The sequence below is a fragment of the Pinus tabuliformis genome, chromosome 7 (assembly GCF_031772625.1).
Source record: "Pinus tabuliformis cultivar Carrire ecotype Pingquan chromosome 7, CPIR1, whole genome shotgun sequence".
NCBI classification, from domain to species: Eukaryota; Viridiplantae; Streptophyta; class Pinopsida; order Pinales; family Pinaceae; genus Pinus; species Pinus tabuliformis.
The window spans coordinates 1,173,748,759-1,173,758,225 of NC_142293.1; the positions used below are offsets into that span (position 1 = coordinate 1,173,748,759).

General features: G+C 40.7%; 1 pseudogene; it reads left to right on the forward strand.

Annotated features, from left to right (window-relative positions):
- Positions 1 to 5,953: 5,953 nt before the first annotated feature.
- On the forward strand, positions 5,954 to 6,631 carry LOC149251635 (1-aminocyclopropane-1-carboxylate synthase 7 pseudogene; annotated as a pseudogene).
- The last annotated feature ends 2,836 nt before the right edge of the window (positions 6,632 to 9,467 follow it).

Here is a 9,467-nt window from a genome sequence, read left to right on the forward strand (position 1 = left end):
GTTGGCTAGCTGTGCATCCAAAGGCATCGATTTGTGTGGAGGAGGGCCTCTAAAGGTTTAAGGGAATCGCTCTCTATCAAGATTACCATGGCCTCCCTGATTGCAGAAAGGTAGAATATTGTAACTTACAATCTTGTCATGTTGTCTAAAAACTTGAATTTTCTTTACTGGTAATTATAAACCAGACGCTGTAATTGACATTATTTAAGTAAAATGAGGAATGGTCGACACAGGCAATTGCGATGTTTATGGAAGAAGTTGGAGGAAGAAAAGCGAAGTTTGAAAGAGATAGAATTGTTCTCACTGCAGGAGCAACTGCAGCCCACGAGGTGCTGACATTCTGTCTGGCTGATCCTGGAGAAGCCTTTCTATTACCAACGCCATATTACCCAGGGTAAACTAATTTCTATATAATGTTAATGAATAATGATTTTAGTAACGCCAAGCTGCGTGAACTAATTGACGTTCCCTTCCTCATATTTCTCATAGGGTAGATAACTATCCTTATCTAGATTGTGAATTCCGTGAATACATTGGAATCCTACAGACACAGACAGTGATCCTTATCTAGATGGTTGATTTGGAGTATATTTGAGAATATGCCTGAGAGGCCTTAAAAGACTTTTTTAACCTCACTCTGGTCCTTCCAATTCTAAAGCATCAATTAGTAGACTATCTAAGAAGCTAGTAGGTCTGGTCCTTCCAATTCTGAAGCATCAATTAGTAGACTATCTAAGAAGCTAGTAGGTCTACTATTAAGGAAGGAAACTAACTTTTTTTTACTACTCTAAACTTTACTGAATTGAGGATTTCAAAGATATTCCAGAATGGATGGGACCCCAAGAGTGAGGTCAATTGAAGTCAAAGAACTGAATTAAACTACAAATAACTTGACCTAATTCCAAAATATTCTCTTAATCTACCATCAAAATAGAATTCATTCCTTTGTCCCTGCAAAATAAGGTTCCTACCTTAGAAACAATGACTAGATTAGTAACTGTCAATCTGTATGTCCTCGAATCTCATGCTATGGTTTGGTATTGCTATTTAGAATATTTTAATCTAAATATATCATCACATAGTTAACCTCTGCTTCTCGAATGAAGCTGCAACTGAATGAGTCTTTCGTTACTGCAGTTTTAATAGAGATCTCAGATGGTGCACAGGGGTGCATCTCATACCCGTACACTGCAGTAGCCATGATGATTTCTAGATAACTATACCTGCACTTGAAGCGGCCTGTGAGAAAGTCGGGGCTCGAAAAATACAAGAAGGGTCTTTTAATAACAAACCCTTCAAATCCATTAGGAACAACTATGGACGCTACCACTCTAAGAAAGTTGCTTGGTTTTGTGTCAGAGAAGAACATTCATCTTGTCTGCGACGAGATCTATTCGGGATCAGTCTTTTCATCTCCAAAGTTCACAAGCATTGCAGAGATTTTGGCCACCGATAAAATTTATCAGAGCGAGCGTTTTCATATTGTTTACAGTCTGCCGAAAGACATAGGACTACGGGTGTAAGACCTTCGAGTTGCGGGCGCGGGTGAGGTCGTGCACGAGGGCGCGCGGGTAGGCACGCGGGCGCGTGGGCGGGCGCTCGGGTGCACAATGCGACGGACATACGACGGACTTGCGACCATGTGCGACGAAAGGCGGAACATGCAACAACACTTGAAATGCGACTAAGTATATATGCGATGGAATGAAGACTTGCAAGCCGACTTGCAAGGAATGTATTATGGGCGCATTGTTGAAGGTTTTGGGGTCGACCATGGGCTGCACACCCCATGTAATTCCAAGGTAGCATCCGTATAAATGGAAGGGCATGAGGCTCATTCAAACAACAACAACTCGCATCTCATCTACGCACAAGTACACAGGGGTAAACGGTAGTGTGCAGAAATAAGAGGAGCTGCGCATAACTCATGCGCTCCACTTGTAGGCGTGCTCAAGGTTGTTGTGAGTCAGTCGTAGAGTGGGCAAGGCATGCCCGGGGTATAGTGTGAGTGCATATTTGTGCAGAACTTAAGGAGGAGTTCTAGGTGTCTCAAGTGAGCACCCTCCTACCGTTTGAGGTTGGCACAAGTATTGAAAAGGTTGTTCTATGCCTTGATTGTAAAATATTCTAAGTATAGACTTGCAGTTTTGCCAAGTATACTTGATGATTGTATTATTGAAAAACTGATATAATATATTGTCGGGCAGACTCACATTACCGGGAGTTGCCCCTCCCCTTTATACTTGTTTGCAATTGTTATTCTTGGTTAATTGCATGATGATAATGAATGAGTATGGGCTTCATTAAGTATAAATGATAATTGCTTTTACTTAGTTGCGAAACACAAGATAAGTATGTTAATGTGAAAGTAGAAGTAGTCCACGAATGTTAGTATTGGTGAAAAGAACGCGTTCGGTTGTGCCGCACCTCGCTATAAGCAGTTGGAATACTACCGCAGGTGTAGGGGCGTGACAGTTGGTATCAGAGCAAGGTTTGCTCGTGAAGATTGAAGTTGTTGGATGGTGGAGACTAGATCGCAAAGGAAGAAGAAGCTGTTGGAGATGGCAGCTGGGTCTCAAGTTGGGTCTAGCCATGAAGCCGGAACTTTATCACTTATGGAAAGAATACTACAGAGGATGGAAGCCATGGAGTCTTCCTGGGAAACGAGGGAGGAATTGCTCACTAAGGAGCAGGAGGCCAGCTCGAAGTTAAGGGAAGAACTTGATGAGCTCTGAACGCAGCATGAGTACATGGATCTTCTATGTACACAACTAGAGATGAGGGTCAAAGAGGTCAAAGAAGCAAGGGATCAGGGTCTTGCAAAGATCATGAACTTGAAGGGATCTCTTGACAGGGTAAACAAATCTCTTGATGAAGCCAAGGATGAGATCGCGGTGTTGAAGAAGGCCGTAAGGCATAACTCAGGTGGAGGAGTGCCTCATGTGAAGGTCAAGGAACCGGAATCTTATGATGGCACAAGGATTGCAAAGACTCTTGGCAACATTCTATGGGACATGGAACAGTACTTGGAACGGTTGAGTCTACTCGATGGTGAGACACAAGTCAAGGTGGCTGCTCAGTTCTTAACAAACGATGCTAAGATGTGGTGGCAAAGGAGGGTGGATTAGATTGTCAATGGCAGTGTTGATGACATCACTTCGTGGGATGACATGAAGAAGCCTTTGCAGACCCATTTCAGTCCTCAGGATGAAACGTGGGAAGCAAGGACGAAGATTAAGTACATCAAGCAAACTGGAAGCCTACAAGCATATCAGCGAGAGTTTGCAAGTGCAGCTCTGGAACTTCCCGACATGGCAGAGAGGGACAAGGTGTTCAACTTCATTATTGGGTTGAAGCCTTGGGCATGCAATGAGGTGAAGAGGCAGAAGATTAGAACACTTGAGGAGGCTTTTGCTGCAGTTGATAGGTTGGTGGATCAGTATGATGAGACTTCTGATGAGAAAAAGAAGTCCGACAAGCCGAAAGAAAAGAAGAAGGATGATGCTTCGAAATCGGATGATGGTTCAAAGACAAAGAAGCCTTTGAGGTGTTGGATATGTGCAGGACCACACATGGTGAAGAATTGTCCCTCTAAACCGAAGGTGGCCGCTATTGCACAGTCTGATGGAAAGAATGATGATGCTTCTGTGGGGATGATGCAGATACTTGGTGCTTCTGCTACTACGAAAGTGACCTCTACAAGGGATCCTGAAAGGAACAAGTTGGAGTATGTTCGAATGAAGGTTGGGGGTACTGATGTGCTCACTATGGTGGATAGTGGGGCTTCTCATAACTTCATGGGTGAAGATACTGCGAGAAGAATTGGGCTAAAGTTTGTACCGGCAAAGGCACAAATGAAGACAGTGAATTCTCCTCCTATTGAGATTCTTGGTATAGCTGAAAGGGTGGATACTACACTTGGTGAATGGACCGGGAAGGTGGACTTCACTATAGTGCGGATTGATGACTATGAAGCTGTATTGAGAATGGAGTTCATGAAACAATTTGATGCTATGATTGTACCACATTTGAAGAAGCTCTACATTTATGATGGAAGGGAAGATGTACCCATTGGTGTGCCAACCATTGGTGTGACAAGGCCTGATTGTAAATTGGGAGTGATGCAAATGGAGGATAACGAGAAGGTGAACAAGCGGTTTACTAGTGTTAAGGCAAAGCTTGTGGAGCAGTCATTGGTCATTAGATCACTTTCAGATAGCATCTTGGATTTGACAAGTAGGCTAGAGTTGGTGGAGGATGATGATGATGATGAGGAGGTATATGTGAGGCCGGATGTCCAGAAGGAAGACATGGTTGCTTATCTACAAAGGATGGAGATTGAGGATCTTGATAGGTGGATCGAATTGATTAGTGAGGGAGAGCCTTCAGGCTCTACTCCCTCTACATCTTCTTAGATGGATGAAGAAGATGGGGCTCATTGTTAGCTGCTCATGGCAGTGAGTCCTTAAACATGTTTGAGCAGGTATGACTGATGGTGCAGGGATGGCTTGGCATCAAGCATCATGACATGTTGCAGATGAGATGGATGGAGTTTCCATGGACCTGAGCATGGATTATGGAGATAGATTCTTGATGAGTCAAGGATGTGGCAGATGTTTGAGGAACAGCTGATGATGGCATGAGGATGTTCACTCTCATGGAATGAGCGTGATGGTTGGATTAGCTACCCAACTAGTTCAAGACATGAGGGCATGCAGTGGGCAGAGATGTGTTGGCATTATGCTGGAGTATCATGACGAGGTTCACATGGTGACATTTGGATCGAGATGACATCTTATGGAGAGCATACCGTGGAGGTGCATGCCTTGGTATGGTGAGCTTGGTGGCAGTGGTCATTGAGCCGGGACATAGTGGAGAAGAGTCTCTACATATGTTGCAAGGATGTTTGCCTTGCGAAGAGGAGTTCACATCACGAATGAGTGATGATCTTGGTGGATGGCTACCAGGATGATATGTTGTCGAGGACGACAATGATTTCAGGTGGAGGAGGATGTAAGACCTTCGAGTTGCGGGCGCGGGCGAGGTCGTGCACGAGGGCGCGCGGGTAGGCACGCGGGCGCGTGGGCGGGCGCTCGGGCGCACGATGCGACGGACATACGACGGACTTGCGATGATGTGCGACGAAAGGCAGAACATGCGACAACACTTGAAATGCGACTAAGTATATATGCGATGGAATGAAGACTTGCAAGCCGACTTGCAAGGAATGTATTATGGGCGCATTGTTGAAGGTTTTGGGGTCGGCCATGGGCTGCACACCCCATGTAATTCCAAGGTAGCATGCGTATAAATGGAAGGGCATGAGGCTCATTCAAACAACAACAACTCGCATCTCTTCTACGCACAAGTACACAGGGGTAAACGGTAGTGCGCAGAAACAAGAGGAGCTGCGCATAACTCATGCGCTCCACTTGTAGGCGTGCTCAAGGTTGCTGTGAGTCAGTCGTAGAGTGGGCAAGGCGTGCCCGGGGTACGGTGTGAGTGCAGATTCGTGCAGAACTTAAGGAGGAGTTCTAGGTGTCTCGGGTGAGCACCCTCCTACCGTGTGAGGTTGGCACAAGTATTGTAAAGGCTGTTCTATGCCTTGGTTGTAAAATATTCTAAGTATAGACTTGGAGTTTTGCCAAGTATACTTGATGATTGTATTATTGAAAAACTGATATAATATATTGTCGGGAAGACTCACATTACCCGGAGTTGCCCCTCCCCTTTATACTTGTTTGCAATTGTTGTTCTCGGTTAATTGCATGATGATAATGAATGAGTATGGGTTTCATTAAGTATAAAGGATAATTGCTTTTACTTAGTTGCGAAACACAAGCTAAGTATGTTAATGTGAAAGTAGACGTAATCCACGAATGTTAGTATTGGTGAAAATAACGCGTTCGGTGGTGGCGCACCTCGCTATAAGCCAGGTGTAGGGGTGTGACAAATGGGCTTCCGAGTTAGAGCCATTTACTCCTACAACTACACCGTCGTTACCGCTGCTCGCAGAATGTCCACTTTTTCGTTGGTTTCTTCACAGACAGAACACCTGATTGCTTCAATGCTCTCTCACATGGAATTTGTAAGAAAGCATTTAGCAGAGAATAGTAAGAGGTTACGGAAAAGACAAGAAATCTTCATCTCTGGACTGCGTGTGGCTGGCATCACTTGCCTGAATAGCAACGCGGGTTTGTTCTGCTGGGTGGATCTCAGAAATCTTCTGCAATCGCGTAACGAAGAAGGAGAGATTAGACACTGGAATATAATTTTAAAAGAGATTGGGTTGAATGTTTCTCCGGGCTCTTCTTGCCACTGCAGTGAGCCTGGGTGGTCTAGGTTCTGTTTTGCCAACATGACCGATGATACTGTGAAAGAGTCGCTGAATGGGATTCAGCGACTTGTGGAGAAGAGGACATCAAATCAGCTCTATGATGATGGAAGGGCATATCAGAAACAACTGAATACAGATGAAGCTAACGAAAATTTCAATTTCACAGAAAAACACTCAGTGGTTGACGTCAACGAATGTCCATTCAAGTGGATGTTTGGGTCGGAAGAAGCAACCACAGCGGAGGTGGAAACAACCACACTTAAAAAGTTGGGCTCCATTCGTTCATTAAAATAATGTACAGGAAAGCTCAAGGTAGTACAGGCTAACCATTTCTTGATCTTATATTTATGTAATAGCAAGACGACCGGCCTTCCACAAATATACTCGTGAGATAAGTGCAAGATGTGATTATCATTGATATGTTGATGGCACGGTTTATTTTCTTTATATGTTGTAAAAGAAATGTTTTCAACTAAATATTCTTTATATATTATAAGAAATATCTCCAATTACTGTTGATTGAAATTCGGATGGTTGAAATTTGCATCGGACCTGCCGCAATTAAATTCATGAAAAAATGTTGTATATATGGACATATTATCTCCATTATTGCTATACTTATGTGTATTATAAGAAATATCTCCAACTAATGTTGACTGAAATTCGGATGGTTGAAATTTGCATCGGACCTGCCGCAATTAAATTCATGAAAAAATGTTGTATATATGGACATATTATCTCCATTATTGCTATACTTATGTGTAGGGTATGTTACATTTTTTTAAAACCTGCTGTATCAAGTTGTAATGGACATTATTTTTGTTTTTGTTATGTTTATTTGCAATCAGATTTCCAGAATTTATGATTAGATGATAGAAATTTAATATTTCAAAACATTATATTAGTAATATTAGAGTAGTAATGATAAGTATTATGTAAATGGTAAACATTTAATATCTTAAAATATTATAGCAGTACGTATTTCAATCTCTTGAAATAGTTTCGGGAAATTTTAAATTTTTAATAAATGAACGGATTGGTGATATAACTTGATTGACCTTTATGATTACATTAAGGATTGTCATATAAATTGTGATGTTTTCCATAAAGAGCCGTGGGTAAGTGTAAGGGAAAGAGCAACCCCTACCATTTTCTTGTTTTGCTTGGCAGATATTCCCTTCTCCTGCCTGCGATTCTCTTCTGCATGCTTACCACAATGGTGCTCGCTCTCACGTTTGCGCACAGGCACTAGAAATGTTCATTAATTCACGGCCTTCTGTGTGGTATTTGGTACCTCCATCTATGCCTCTCCCATTGGCTGTCATGGTAGTTCTTTTCTGTCTCCGTCATCTCCTATAGGCCAAGATTAAGGATCGATAGAGTTTTGATGCCGTCTTTATGATTATATTGAATTTAGTTAAAGGTAACAGTGACCACAGATTGCGTTGGTTGATTTATGGTTCGTGGTGAAGGGTAAAAGCGTGAATTACATGCCATTCGCCGTCTCTTTGGCCTCGTTCATCTGGATGGTGTATGCATGCACACATTTTGACATCTTTATCACCGTCATTATCGGTAAACCGCACTTTTAGTAATGTTTTATCAAGTTCATTTATCTAAGAGTTCCTTTCTTATTTGGGCATATTCTTAACGGGGTTGGAGCCTGCTGAGCCTGTATGGGAAAACTAAATCTGTCGAGTCTCCCAATTGTCGTTCACAATTTGATAGAGCCCTTATTTGTACTTTTATTCCATTACTATAGACCTCAATCCGCTTATTCACTTTGAAAAGTGATCTCGTGAGTTTGACGGTTTGTAATTTCGTGATTTTAGTGGTTTGTTATCAAAATCTGAATTTAGTGATTATCATGTGACGACAAAAGTTTGAAATACTGCACTGGTCTCGAACATAAAAATAAATATAAATGCTTATCGATAAAACAAATATTCATGAGTTTACTGCAAGATTAACGTTGATCTTCGGTCGAGCGTTAAAGTATAGCCCATAACACTCATATTCTCATAGTGCTTGGCCAAAATTTTAATACTCGAAGATGCATTACTACTTTAAAAAGTTTAACCGATTAATTGTTTTTCCAACCAATATTCATGAGTTTATTGCAAGATTAACGTTGATCTTCAGTCGACTGTTAAAGTATAGCCCATTACACTCATAGTCTCATGATGCTTGGCCAAAATTTTAATACACGAAGATGCATTAATATTTTAAAAAGTTTAGCAGATTAATTGTTTTTCCATTGCCCATGGTTCGACACTTCAACTCTTTTATTTGAGGTCATTCTTTTAGACAAGAAATCACACCTCTGGAAGGATTACATTTAGGGATATTGTTATTGTTTTAATTTTTGAGGTCATCAAAAAGCTGCTAGAGCAGGCATGACTTCTGTGGGTTTGTCGTGAACTCTTTTAAGAAATTGTTTGTTTTTTTTTTAGTTTTTTCCCACTGTATTGATGTTAATAGGAAATGCTATGTTCTGTAAAGTTATCTGAAAAATAAACAACCACCTTAGTGTTTTATTTCCTTTGCAAATGACAATCATCATTTTATTTATATTTATTCTTGTGGCATGGACAAATTCTCATAAAACAAATCTCAGTAATTTATAAATTCATATGTTTTTTATTACGCTGTGCATTCTTGTGCTCCATGGTCCCGTTCACAGATAACTTGCTTTAAAATGATATATTTGTAAAGTGAAGTGCATTGTTACATTTCTATGAATCCTGGAACATTGTCATTCCAGCTCTTTGGGTGTTTTGGTTAGAGATTCTATACTATTGAGAAATTTGAAGTTTTAAATAAGGTATAATAAAAAAATATGTACTTTCATTTTAATGAAACTACGATAAAAAAAATCACTTTTTCCTTTTAAGATTTTGAATTCGATTATTTAAGAGTATACAAAGTCTTAAATTTTAGTGTTTATTTTTTTTAATTTATAAAATCAGTCTTTATATTTCATCAGTAGTGTTTTTCATTTTAAATAAACTACAATAAAAAATCTACTTTTCCTTTTTAAGATTTTAAATTCAATTAGTATAAAACCAGTCTTCTATTCCATCCGTAGTGTTTTTCATTTTGAATAAACTACAATAAAAAAAAATCTACT